The sequence below is a fragment of the Kryptolebias marmoratus genome, linkage group LG8 (genome assembly GCF_001649575.2).
Source record: "Kryptolebias marmoratus isolate JLee-2015 linkage group LG8, ASM164957v2, whole genome shotgun sequence".
In the NCBI taxonomy this organism is placed as follows: domain Eukaryota; kingdom Metazoa; phylum Chordata; class Actinopteri; order Cyprinodontiformes; family Rivulidae; genus Kryptolebias; species Kryptolebias marmoratus.
In genome coordinates this window covers 5,002,567-5,017,120 of record NC_051437.1, presented here as the reverse complement: position 1 = coordinate 5,017,120, position 14,554 = coordinate 5,002,567, and the positions used below count along the sequence as shown (strand labels likewise).

Here is a 14,554-nt window from a genome sequence, read left to right as displayed (position 1 = left end):
AGCACTTTTTTATGTTCCTACTCATCTCATTGATAAGCATACTGGTGGGCAGTGGAGGTACAGTGTCTTGCCCAAGGACACTTCAGCACACTGCAGGGACTGGTGATCTAACTCTCAACACTGTGATTGAAGGATCTCATGTGTTAGTAGCTCCACCAAATGTGTCCACCAAGCTATTTATTGTTTGCACAATTTATCACTAATTCAGTCTCCTCAGCGTCCTTCCTGTCCAGGGGGATTGCAGGTACTCCAAGGCCAAAACAAAGGTGTTTGCTGCTGAAGCCGGTCCAGTTGGTCCAAATGGTTTTGATAGTTTCTATGGTCTATTGTGGTCTATCCCTATAGACCTGTGGTGTCCAAACCTGGTCCTGAAGGGCCACTATCTTGCATGTTTTAGATGTTTCCCTCTCCAGCAGGTCTTCAAGTTTTTCAGAAGTCTGTTAATCACTCATTTATTTATATCAGGTGTGTCAAAGCAGGGCATCTAAAACCTGCAGTATGTTGTATAGAACATAGTTTCCCAAAGCTAGGTTCATGAACCTGCTGAATCATCACCTCAAAAAAATTTTTTTTTCAGTTAATTGTTGAAATTTGAAAACTGATAGTTTATGTTTTACAGTACCAAATACATTATATTGCCAAAAGTATTCGCTAGTCTCCCTTCACACACATGAACTTTTTAAACCATAGGGTTTAATATGATGTTGGCCCACCCTTTGCAGCTTCAACTCTTCTGGGAAGGCAAGTGTTTATGGGAATTTTTGACCATTCTTCCTGAAGCTCATTTTTGAGGTCAGATATGCTGCAATTCACTGAGCTCCTGAGAGCGACCCATTTTTTCACAAATGTTTGTAGAAGCAGTTTATATGCCGAGGTGCTTGATTTTATACACTTGTGGCCATGAAAGTGATTGAAACACCTGAATTCATAGATTTAGATACTTTGGACAATTACTGATACCCTTTCCTTTTTATACTAACACTATATTATTTTTGCCAATATAGTGTATCATCTTATTTGATACATCCACACATGCTTTTCTATGCCCAGTAAAATTTTGTGGCCATATAGAAAGTCCCTTCAATGGAAATGCAGGAACAAACTCAATCTTTCTACTCACTAAAGGTTTTTAATAATCAATAAAAAATGAACTGATGAATATTTATTCTAACCACTGAATAAGGCTGCACATTCATTAAACATTTGCTGAAAGTTTCATGGCAGTATATATAAAGAAATGATGCAAATTTTTGTGGCAGATTACACTTTTTCGTATTGTTCATCGTAAACTCAAGGACATTATTCCAGAATCTTGGATTATATAATGCTTTAATTTGTTTAAATGAACATAAACGATCTTGGTATAGCTGATTTTAATACAACCCTCAGAAAGTAGCATTAGATGTAGATCACATCTCAACTGAATAACTTTTGAAGTCAACTCATTTCAAGATGGCTGATACATCTTGAAATGAGCTAATTGGCCTTACCCATGACTGTTGGGATCTGGAACAGTCAAATTTACAAACATTCAGCTAAACTTTTGTAGAAGATGAGAATCATTAATAGTTTAAGTTCTACAAGATCATGCGAGATCTTGGGTTATTGCACAAGATTGCCCATAATGTAGTTTTTAGGGTTTGACCAAAACATCTATAAAACTGCCAGTCATCAACATAAGATAATCTTGGTCTAAAACTGTGGGATGTAAGATGATGGGTGATATGCAAGCCTTTAAGGAATTCTGGAACTTTTTCTGTCTCCTGTTTTGGGCTGCTGCTTCCCTCCCTTCCCTTTAGGTGGCATTTGTCCTCCAGGTGGCTGAGCTGGCAGGTGTTCTCCATCAGAGCCTCATCAAGAAGAAGCATAAGAAGAGTCGGCCGCCAGCACTTCCTTGTCAGAGTGTTAGCCTGAGTGGTACGTTCGCTACCTTCTGGCCAAGCTCTAACCTCATAGAATCAAACTTTTTTTTCATGATCTCGCTTCGTTTCAGGTCCAAGTTACCTCGTCCTGCCTTGCTCTAAGAGGTTCCACGCTGGCAGCCGAATCAGAGTGCTTCCCCAAGACCGAACCCTGCCCACCCTCCAAGCCGCCAGAACTCACACCACAGCACCTTCAAGTCTGTTCCTTCCAGACTAGAAAGAATATACAGTAGAACCCATTCAGTGAGGTATGGGTTTACCACAGGATCTCCTCCTAGTGAACATGCCCAGAAAACCTCCAGATGGAGGCATCCAGACACTTAAATCAAACCTTCACCCCAACCCAATCCAGAAAGCTATGTTCCTGTTTCTCTGTTTATTTTTTACGTAGTTAAAATGCAAAATACTTTGTTTCTGTTGCAGGTGGATGTGGGGGTGGGAGGTGTCCTTTTCTCTGATTTAATTATTAGACTGGAGTGTTTTCATGAGACAACCTCAACCTGCGGGAGAGAGAAAAAAAAAAAGATGACAACTTTGTGCACTAAAAAGCATATATATATATATATATATATATATATATATATATATATAATGTGAGGATCTGGGTTTGGCTCTGCCTTTTGGGCAGTGCCACTAATCATTCCTCCACAGGTGTTCCAGTTCCACTGACGAGACCAGCCGGTACTTAAGCAGCAGGCTGGGATCAGATCTTCGCTGGAGCATCGAACCTTCTGGGTTAGATTCTCCGCCTCAGCGTCTAACCTAACTCATGCTCCTTGTGCTAATCACGTTCTCTGTTTTGTGCCTACGACTCAGGTTTTTACCACGCCACGACTACGGATCTGAAGGACTACTTACCTGGATAATCACGGATACTTACCTCGCTGCAAACTGGCTCTTCTTCTGGAACAACTGGAACCGCTCTGCCCCTCCTCGACGCCGCAACCCTCTTCTAGGACCTGTAAGCAAACAAAGAGACATTGTAATCCTTGCGACCATCTGGGAAACAGAATTGTACCCGAGACTCACCCGGTTCTCCTTCTCTTGCAGACTCCTTCAGAAACTGACCACTGTTCATAGCTTCACCTGTAAATAAATGCACTTACCATTATCCTCGTCTCCGTGTGTGGTTTTGGTTTTGCTCTCTGGACAGAAACTCTTGAGTTTATGACTATATATATATATATATATATATATATATATAAAAGCAACTAATATCCTGTCTTGTTTTTCACAAAAAATGTCACATACGTTATAAAACTGTGTGATTAGTGATTCAGGAAACAAATGTCTAAGACCATAACAACCCTACAGAGGAAGTTAATTTCAGCTGTTTGTATTTGAGATCTTATTCTTTTTATTGCAGTGAAAATATATATTTTACACAACTTACCAAACGCTGCAGCAGGCTAAGACATGGGTGTGTACTGAAGACTCGTTAATCTTCTTAAGACAATCATAATATAATATAATCATAATCATAAGACACTTACTTATCTTGGTGTTGCATTTCCTATCACCATGCCATGGTATTTCCATCAGGATTGTTTAATATGGTCAACAGAAAGTTGCTCACCCATGTTCACCCCACCACATGACACAGGCCCTCTAACTGCACCTGCACACACTCAAACTAATAGCACTACCGCACCCAAAGTGCCGTCAACAAAGCAGATGCCACCACGCCCACACATGACAGCACAGAAAAGGTAAGCTATTAGAGAAAGAGAGGAATAATATATGGCTCCTACGTCCCAGCCCCAAATTATTTCATAGAAATAATTCACCACCACATTGTAGAAGACAGACAACTGGAATGCATAATAAACTATCAATCTCCTAAAAGTCCAAAGTCCATAATGCATTGCTGAAAATGACAAAACAAGACAATTCAAGTTTATATTCACATGCAACATATTCAAAATCTTCACTGCCCCTCTGCTTCCTGCAGAAGGCAGACTTTAGTTATTGGCCGATGCAAACAACTGTTTTTAGTTTTGATCTGAACACTTCGCACCAGTCCATTTTTGTCCTTAACAGTATCCATGATTCGTCCTGTAATCCAAGTATTGCAGGGTGCCAAATCATCCAACAGAATCACAAGATCTCCTGCAACAAAGTTTCTTTTTACAGTGTTCCACTTCTGGCACTCCTGAAGTCCAGGTAGATAGTGTCTCACCCAGCGTTTACAGAACAAATTTGACATGTACTGCACTTGCTTCCAGCGACATTGTGCATAAACATCTTTCTTTTCGAACAATCCTGGGGGTAATGATGGCTTCGATTTCAGCAAAAGTAAGATGGTTAGGAGTCAGTCTCCAAGTTTTAAGGATCTGTTGATGCATTTGTTATTGGACGGATATTAACAATTGCTTCAGCCTCACAAAACAATGTCATCAAACTTTCATCATCAAGGGTCTGAGTCCTTAAGATAGAGTTTAGCACTTTACGGACTGACCGAATCAACCTCTCCCAAGCACCTTCATGGTGTGATGCTGCTGGGGGATTAAAGACCCATTTCACATTTCTTTTCAGCAGCATATCATTAACGCGGTTGTTGTTCAGTCTCTGAATGGCCACTTTTAATTCACGCTCAGCACCCACAAAGTTGGTACCATTATCTGAATGGTTTTCAAGAACTTGACCACGTCTTTCTATAAATCTTCTGAGACCATTAATAAAGGAGTCTGTGTCCAAAGACGATAGAACTTCAAGGTGTATGGCTCGTATTGCCAAGCATGTAAAAATTAGCCCATACCTCTTGACCACAGTTCTTCCACACTTGACTTCAAATGGTCCAAAACAATCTAAACCAACTCAAGTGAAGGGAGGTTCATCAGGAGTTATTCTGTACCATGGAAGGTCGGCCATTTTTTGCTGTCCAAGTGCAGCAGATGATCTACGACAGATTACACAGTTTGCCAAAAAATTTCTGATTGCAACACAAGCACCAGAAATCCAATATTTCCGACGCAAATGAGAAAGCATATGGTTTCGTCCACCATGGCCTGTTTCTTGATGTATATGACAGAGAATCAGATTGGAAATGTGTAGATCTTTAGCCAGTATAACTGGATGTTTTGCTTCATCTGGCATGTCTGCTCTACTAAGCTGAAAACCATCATTTAGGATCGTGTTAAGCTTGTAGAGATGACTTGTCTTTCTTACACGTTCTCCTCTTTATAAGCTGGCGAGTTCATCTGGAAACCTTGTTTTTTGGCAAAATTTCATTATCGCTGACTCAGCCAAAATCAGGTCTTCTGAGAGCAGAGACAACCTTTTGGCACACAAGCCTTGACATTTTTCATCTGGACCTGTACTTGTTTCTCCAATTGCTCATCACTTGAGTCAAATTCAGAAAGTGTTTCTCTCAACAGCTTTTGATGTCACACCAAGAACAGCAACAAGGTCTTAAACTTGCGAAGCCAACTAACAGCCCTTTTAAGGCTAAACCAGGAGGAAAAATAGCTAATAAGCTTCTCTACTGGACTGACCTGCCCAAGTTCAGTAGCATTCACTTCCACTATTTTTACCTCTGAATCTTCTCAGGGCTTTTCGTCCACATGTTCTCATACCCATGTAGAAAGTCAGGACCACAAAGCCATTCACCAGTTTTTACCAACGTCTGAACCTTTGCACCTCTGGAGGCTAAATCCTCAAGGTTGCTTGATGTATTCACATACCTCCATTGGGATGCATTGGACAGTTTCAATATCTCTGACACTCTGTTTGCTACAAAGATTCTACACCTTGACGTTTCATTTTTAACATACAGACAGAAGTGCTGTCTGTCCAAAAGACAGACTCTTGAAGGTCAATTAGTAACTCTTTTCTCCATAACTTATCCATCCTGCTAGCAACCACTGCAGCAGTTAGCTCCTTATGAGGAATAGTGACAGGTTTTAAAGGAGCTACACCTGCCTTGCTCATCACAAACGAGCAATGAGAACGCTCACTATTGTCATGGCGAAGCAAGTAAGTCACAGTTCCAAATCCTTCTTCACTTGCATCTGCAAAGTGGTGAAGCTGAGCAGAGACAATGCCACTAAAGTAGTCAAGTTTAAATACCTACTGACTACCTACCTACTTCCCAGTTCTCAAGGTCACAAAGATCTTCCAACCAAGACATCCATTTTCTGGAAACACCAGAGGGTAAAGGATCATCCCATACCAAACACCTCTTACAAAGGTCTTGGAGGATTTTCTTGGCAGACAGTACAACAGGTGCCAGAAAACCAAGAGGGCCGTAAACCGAACTAATTACAGACAAAATTCCTCTTCTGGTAAGTGGATGGTTTTTGAGTGTGAAACTTGAATGAATCGGACTGGACACACCACTGTACACCCAGGGCACGCTCCACAGGCAGGACATCATTATCCAAGTCTAGAGCCTTCACTTCTTTAGCTCGCTCCTCCTGAGGTATAGCAGCGAGAACTGAGCGTCTGTTACTTAACCATTTTGTGAGCTTAAATCCACCCTCAGCACATAGGGCACCAAGCTCTTGACATAAAGATACTGCTTCCTGTTCAGAGCCAACAGACACTAAGCAGTCATCAACATAAAAATGATGCAGAACGGTGTTAACTGCCAAGGGACTAAAGTGCTTTTCATTGTCCATAGCACATTTCCTTAAAGCAAACCATGCGCAACTAGAGGAAGAAGTAGCACCAAACAGATGTACCATCATTCTGTACTCAACAAGCTCTTGGCTGCAGTCTCCATCAGGCCACCATAAGAATCTTAACAAGTCAGAGACTTTTGATGGCACCCTGACCTGATGAAACAGCCTTGATATCTGCCATGACCACCACAGGCGCCTTGCGAAACCTTGTGAGAACTCCTATCAACGAACTTGTGAGATCTGGTCCTTGAAGCAGCTGTAAGTTCAAAGATATCCCCTGAAATGTGGCTCCACAATCAAAAACTACCCGCAGTTTTTTTCTTTTTGGGATGATACACCCCATGATGGGGTATATACCACACCCTTCCATCACAACGGGCCAAATGCTCAGTTGGAACTTTCTCAGCATAGCCATTAGCCAACATCTCAGTCATGAATGTAACATAATCATAATGATAGGATGAATCTTTATTTAAACGCCTTTTTAAGCTCAAGACACGTTGTTCCACAACTATCTTATTATTTGGCATTTTAACCAGGAAAAGCCCTTAAAATGTTAAATCCTATTTTAAGAAATTGCCCGGGCCAAAATTAAATACCACATATTTGTCAGAGTTGATGAGATTTTCTAGTACTCTAACATGAACACTTAGTTTCAGTAGTTTCATAATGTAAAGAGGAGTCCGCAGGAATTCAAGCATGACACCACAGTATTTGTTGTATCTTCAAATACTGAGTGAAACCAAAGCTCTCACAGCAACACATCTATGTCAGGACTCATTGGCCAATTTGTCTTTTTCCTAATTGTTTGCTTACTAATGACCACGTAATGACTGTTCGTTTGTACAGATAATAAATGAGCAGAGAAGCAGTCAGGGAGAATAGATGATTTTTCCATGGCCACTGCTTGTTTTATTGACAACAGTGGAGGTTAGATTCAACATTTAGGGGAGAGTGTATCCACTAAGGCACTTAATTTTATTTATTTATTTATTTATTTTGCATTATTCACTGATGCTGAAGTTTAGTTTATGTATTTAGGACTGTATACAAAATTTTTCATCTCACAGCAGAAAATACTTTGTGCACCTGATTTAGTCACTGGCAAATTTGCATCGCTTTGCAGGAAAAGACAAAATGCATATAAAATACAAACATGCATTAAAACCATTAAACACAAATGCAAAGCTAAAAGAAAAAAGTGCATGTTAGGTACAATTACAAATTAGAACCATTAAAGATACAGTAAATGGAGAGTTAAAATATCCTGAATCACATTTCAAATTATCTTATAACTAATAACTAACTTGAAGGTTTGTATAAAGTATTTAAAATAATAATAATCTATATTAACATTAACAACACTGTTTACAAAAATGCCATTTCATGTCTTCAAAGATTTTATATTAATATCAGATTTATTTACATACCATTTTAAAAAGCAGAGTTTTAAAGTTTTTTCTATATTTGATTTCATGTTTGTAATCCTTGTGTTTAGTTTGTTCTTTGTTTTCTTATTAATACGTTCTTGGTGTTATGCCTGGTTTCACGTTGTGTTCTTGTCACTCTTGTTTTTCTATGTGTCATCAGTTTTCTCATGTGTTTCCTGTGCCACTATTCACCTATCCTCAGCTCATTAGTTTTCCAGTCAACCTGCCACACCCATCTTCACCTGTCCCCAGTTTGTAATCAGTCACCTGTATTCACTTTATAGATAGGTAGATAGATGTTGATTAATTGGGCTTATCTCTTTGTCACTTTTTTACCCTCAGTCTAGAAAACCTGTCTTTGATCACTCATTCCTAGTCGTTAGTCCCCAGTTTGTAATCAGGCCCCTGTGCTCACTTTATCATCACCCTCAGTTCATAAAACCTGTTTTTCATCAGTTCATTACATTTGGTTATCTCTGCTTCTTGTGGCTGCTTTGTATAATATTTGTTCATGCCACATTCAAGTCCTGCTCCTTGTGTTCCACCTCAATTTTCTCTATAATTTTTTTGTTCTGTTCCCTGCCACGTCAGCCTTTTCTTTTCCGTTTTTTGAAAAGAAATTAGTTTGTTTTTTTTTTTCATTCAAGATGAGTCTGCATTCTGAGAACACTTCACTCACTCATTAAAGAATGAACTAGCCAGATCAGAACCCAGTAGACCACTTCTCATTTGAGGACCTAACCCTGCAGGACCTTACCAAAATTCACATCTAAGTAAGGAAATATTGCTATGTGGCCGCTACCTCTGACGACATATCAGACGACTTCAGGGCCATCTATAGTGTCCTGAAGGACTCTGCTCACCACCCCAGGTTGGAGTCTTCATTGGGGATGGCTGAGGTTCTGGAGGGGGCTGAGATGCATCACGCCACTGGCTCCACCCACATTCTCAGGAGAGCGCATAACCCCTCCGCTTCCTACGTGAGTGCTGTCACCCGGCTGCAGCTTCCTCTGTCTCCAGCATCTCCAGCATGTGCCATTATCAAACAAAGGCTGGTGCTGCTGCATGCTCCATGTCTCTAGCCGCTGTGGCACATTCCATATCTTCATTGGCTACAGCAAGCTTCACATCTCCATCGGCTGCATCATCTTTCACATCTCCAGCAGTTGCATCACTTTCAACATCTCAAGTACCGGCTCCTCGAACTCCAGTCCTCATTTTTGAGTCTTCTCCATAGTCCTCGGTGTCAACTTTAGTCTTCGATGCCTCACGGTTTTACACCCACCTGGAAGCCTCGGAGATTCCCCCCACTGAACTCCTGGACATTTCTACTCGAATCCACAAACTGCTTTCCTCAACTGCAAAAAACCAAGACCCTAAACCCAACCTCACCACCTGCATCCTCACTGACAAAATTCTCTTCTCTTGACCTAGACTTCTCAATGTTTTAGAGTTCATCTATTTCTGCATAGAAATAAGACTTTTTAAAAGGACAATTAATCACTTCCAACACTCCTAAAGACTCTCAACCATCTTCAACTCCATTTTCCCCCGTGTCTGCTCCTCTGGCTGAGGTCCATGCTGCCACGTCCTCTGAGTCTCCATTTCCTGCCACAGAATCAACCTCAGTTCCTGTCCAGCCGCCATCAGTCACCCATAGTCTCTACCTGCCATCTCACCTCTCCGAGCTTCCAGAGCATTCTGTCCCTCCAGCATCACCCAAGCCTGCAGAGTTGTCATAATCGGAGCTTGTTTCTGCCTCCCCTGCGTGCCCAGTGATCCCCAAGTTTACTACTGTGCCAGAGCCAGTCTCAGCATCTCCAGGACCAGTCTCAGCATCTCCAAGACCCTACTCCCCAAGGTCTTCAGTGGTCCCTTACTCTTCACCTCCATACATCTCAGTGAGGGTCAGTGTTGACACGTCTCACCAGGCCACTCCATGGAGGATCGAGAACAGCGCCTCCTCAAACTTTGTTTCTGTGGGGTTTGACTATGGTGCTCCATCTTCCTGTGTCCCCAAGTCTGGCTCCACGTCTCTAGGATTCCATGCTTTCGAGCCCTCAGGATCCCCAGGATACTTGCCTCAGGGTCATCAGGGCCTCCTGGTTTCTATGCTTCTGGGCCTCCAAGAGGGTCCTGTTGGATTCCTCTCACTCTTGTGTCTCAAAGAAAGTCCAGGAGGACACCTGTCCTTCACCTCCTCCTGAATTCTTGCTCCTTTGGCTGGTTTCCTGGGCCGTCTGCCTGAACTATTGCTCTTATGTGCTCAGTTATGTCACAATTTGAGTTTTGAGTTATTTTTCTGTATTTGATTTCATGTTTGTAATCCTTGTGTTTATTTTGTTCCTTGTTTTCTTATTACTATGTTCTTGTTGTTAAGCCTGGTTTCATGTTGTTGTATTCTTGTCACTCTTCTTTTTCTATGTGTCATCAGTTTTCTCATGTGTTTCCTGTGCCACTATTCAGCTTCCCTCAGCTCATTAGTTTTCCAGCCAACCTGCCACACCCATCTTCACCTGTCCCTAGTTTGTAATCAGTCCCCTGTGCTCACTTTATCATCACCCTCAGTCCATAAAACCTGTTTTTCGTCAATTCATTACATTTGGTTAGCTCTGCTTCTTGTTGCTTTGTATAATATTTGTTCATGCCACATTCAAGTCCTGCTCCTTGTGTTCCACCTCGTTTTTCTCTGTAAGTTTTTCGTTTTGTTTGCTACCATGTCAGCCTTTTCTTTTCCTTTTTTGGTATAGAAATTATTATTATTATTATTATTATTTTGTTCAAGATAATGTTCAAGACATTTGGGACATAATTCATTATAAAAGGCGGATGTGAGATCATGACTGGCAGCTTTTATTGGCACCTGTGCATAAGCTGATGGACAAAAGCTAACACCATTAGCTTCTGCAGCTGAGAAGTTTACTGGGAGAAAAAAACACAAGCTCAGATTTTCCATAATAGTAAAATGTTTGTTTCAAATGTACCACCATTACCTGTGAAAGCCTAACAGATACTTGAACTCCAGTACACAAGGGAAAGACTCACTTCAAACCCAGAGGGGGTCCCTGTTCAGCAGTCCAACAGCAGTAAGGAAGAAGCTTGCAAGTTTTGGTCTTAACTGACCACAGCCTTCTGCCAGAGGGGAGCAGAAGAAAGGTTTCTGTCCAGGATTTAAAGGATCAGCCATGATTTTTACTGCCAGCCTTGTGGACCTGCAGGGTCTTCAAGTGAGAGCAAATTGCAGCCAATCACCTTTTTGAGAATGTGAATGAAAGTTTGGCAGTGACTGTGGTGATGGAGGAGATGAGGATGCACTCAATGACAACAAAGTAAAAGCCCAAAATACGACTTTTTGGTATGTTGAACCCCTTCAGCTGCTGTGAAAAGTACATCCTCTGTTGTGCTTTTGATGACATTCTGGTTTGTGAAACTTCAATAGAGTGCGATTTCAGAACTTTTTTGGTATCTGAATCACACTAGTGCTGGTCCAGCTCCAAAACTACAACACCTAGACACTTCAAACCAGGACCAAATTATTCTGCACTGATTGCAGATGATTTAAAACAAAGTATGTGATTTGTAAAACCTCAATCTAATTTGTGAAACCTCAAAAAAAGGGAGATTTTAGCACTTTTTTTTTTTTTTACATCCGGACCACACTAGAACTGGTCCAGCTCCAAAACTGCAACACCTCACTTGTATTTGATAAAAAAGATAAAATCTATGCTAAAATCTTATGTTTTGAATGGGTTTGTTCAGCGTGAACAATCAGCATTCATATAAACTAATTCATGTCATTTCAGTGAGTCATCATGGTTGTGCCCTGAGTCCTCTGTTGCTTAAGATGACATCGTGCCCCATGAATTTACAAACACACACAAATACATGTCAAATACACATTCAAGTCACTTGTTTTAAATAAATGCTTCTATTTTAATTAAGTTTTGGTCTTTATTGTAACTGATGTGCAGAGGGATAATGAGTGGTTGACCTCAGTATTTTTTTAAGTCTGGCTACGGCCCTGCCCACAGGTCAGATGATACAATTACAAAATCGATCTACGATCTTTGGCTAAAGGTGGCCTGATACTAAGTACACAAAGCCCCAGGAATCAAGCACTCACAGTCAAGCTCTCCCCAAGGCTTGTCTCCAGTTAGGTGGTCTGGTTTCCCTATTCTAGGTTAGATGACCTGTTTCCTGTGGTTTTCCTTCATCAAGGTCTTCAAATCACTTAGCCTGAACCCTCCCCTGAGGTCATTTTTCTGACATTGACAGCTTTCAGGATCATGGAGAACTCAAACCCCTCCACCAGGTGACAGTTTTGTGGAAGGGGCAGACATGTTTTCAAATGTTTTTTTTAAGTCCTATGAATATTACTTTTGGTGGAAGTGTCTGTCCCAAAAGGACAGCACAAATATCAGACATAACCTGACAGTTATTACAACAAAAGAATACAATGTAATGAAAAACTCCAAGCCATTTTATGTTTGTTATATATGTACTATTTTGTACACTAATGTGTGTTTCTGTGCATGTTCTTGTTCTTCTGTAGAAGGCCTAAGCATCATTTGAAACATTTGTCACTTTATGGGAATTAAAATGGTTGACATGACCAGTTAATATCAGTAAAGGGATTTTTTTTAAAGAGACAGAACCAGCTTTAATTATTAGGGTTAGAACTGGATGAAGAATATAGCTTACTATATGTTTAGACACTGCCAAATGTGATACAGTGTGTTTCAGAAGCATCTTAGTCGGATCTGCTTAAAATGTGTGCCTGGTCTTTTACTGATTAAAGCCACATGAAGCAGCACAGAGCAGATGAGCCAAGAAGAAAGTTGGACATAAAACAGGCGTAAGAAATCTGGTGAGTTTTTGAAAAACATCCTGTGCTGATTTATGATGCAGGCTGGAAGGCCAGAAATGAACAAATGATAGGATTTTCACCAGTTACAAAACACAAGGTCATATTGCACATTGTAAGTAAGGCACTGTTAAAGACAAAACTTTGCTGAGCCTTGGTGAGGCAATTCCTGGGCTTCCAACTAAAATCTATGCATGTGATCGTTGATAAAACAAGCACATGTTCCTCAACTGGGTGGCATTCACAAAACAAACTTATGGAGAAACTAAGTTTTTCATCAGAATTGTCTTTTTTTTGTGCTTCCAAAAAAACTACCAACTTTTGTATAAATTATCTATACAAAACAGGATGGTGTTGAAGTTCTGAACTCATTTCAAAGCTTGACATATAAAGTAACTGAATCAGTAAAGATATAACCTTAACCAGATGTGTCGATGATTTTTCTCATTGAATATCATAAGTTTAAAATTTTTTTGTAACCTTACTTTAAGATCAATAAAAGGGAAATGTATGCAAAGAGATTCAGATGATAATGTTTTTCCCATTTTTGTGTATGTGCGTGTGTCTGTTTGTTTCTAAAATATTTCATAAACAACTAGACAAGTTTTAATGAGACTTGCACAAAGTAATCATTGAATGTACATTTAGAACTGATTAACGTTTGGAGTCAACCTGATCCAAGATGGGTACCACAGTCAAATTTACAGATATTTACCTAAATCCTGGTGGGGATTTGTTAAAATTCATTCACAACACAGACTCCAAGTGCTACTCATTGCACAACATCTTTGCTTCAAACTTTAGCATTAATTGTTGGAGTCAAACCTGTCTGACTGTCAGCAAAACAGCTTGTGATACTCTGAACAGATTTTGAAGTCTCATAAAATAATCACTGGATGTATGTGTTAACCTATTTAACTTTTAGAGTCAATCCAGTTTAAGATGCCGCCACAGTGCTATAATTTGATGTAGCAGATGAGAGTCATTCACAGCGCATACTCAGTGTGACATCTTGCAATATCTCATGAGATCATGCATACTAATATTTTCAAAGTTTGACAACTCCTACAACTTTGTCATTTCTTAGCATAAGATGATCTTAGTTTAAAACTATGGCATAACAAGTGACAGGCAATATACATTCCTTGAATGAAAGCTAGGCCTTTTATTTTTATGTTTTACGTTTAAAAACTTTACAATGTACAAATCAAATTATTTCCTTTAGTTTGTCTCAAAATAATTTATGATCACACAGCTATAGTATAATAGAGTTGAATTAAAATATTGGTACTTTCTCATCTCTTTGGTGTTTTTATCATTTACGTTGTGTATATACAAGTGCAAGCTATTTTACCATTTATCATATACAGTGCCAATAAAAAGTTTCCAAAAAGTAAGTAAGTAAGTAAGTAAACTTTATTTATATAGCACCTTTCACAGACATAAAATCACAAAGTGCTTAACAGAAATGGAGACAACAATATGAAATGAAAGGATGAAGTGAATATGAAGTGAAAGGATGTTTTCTGATTTTATTGCTATCATAAATCAATCGTGGTCAATTTAAATTGGCCTTTTTGATAAAAAAAAATACAAAAAATCAAGAAACCCCCTTCAATGTCAAAGTGAAATCAAATTTCTGCAGAGTAATATAAATTAAACTAAAATATGTAATGTAAAATAAGTGACTGCATAAACATCCCCCCCCCCCCCCCT

General features: G+C 39.8%; 1 long non-coding RNA gene across 1 annotated transcript; it reads left to right on the top strand.

The window, feature by feature from the left end:
• Nucleotides 1–2,600: 2,600 nt before the first annotated feature.
• LOC112451384 lies at nucleotides 2,601–3,079 on the top strand. The gene is made up of 3 exons (XR_003040204.2): nucleotides 2,601–2,657; nucleotides 2,739–2,883; nucleotides 2,973–3,079. It is a non-coding gene; the product is annotated as an uncharacterized LOC112451384 (long non-coding RNA).
• Nucleotides 3,080–14,554: the final 11,475 nt, after the last annotated feature.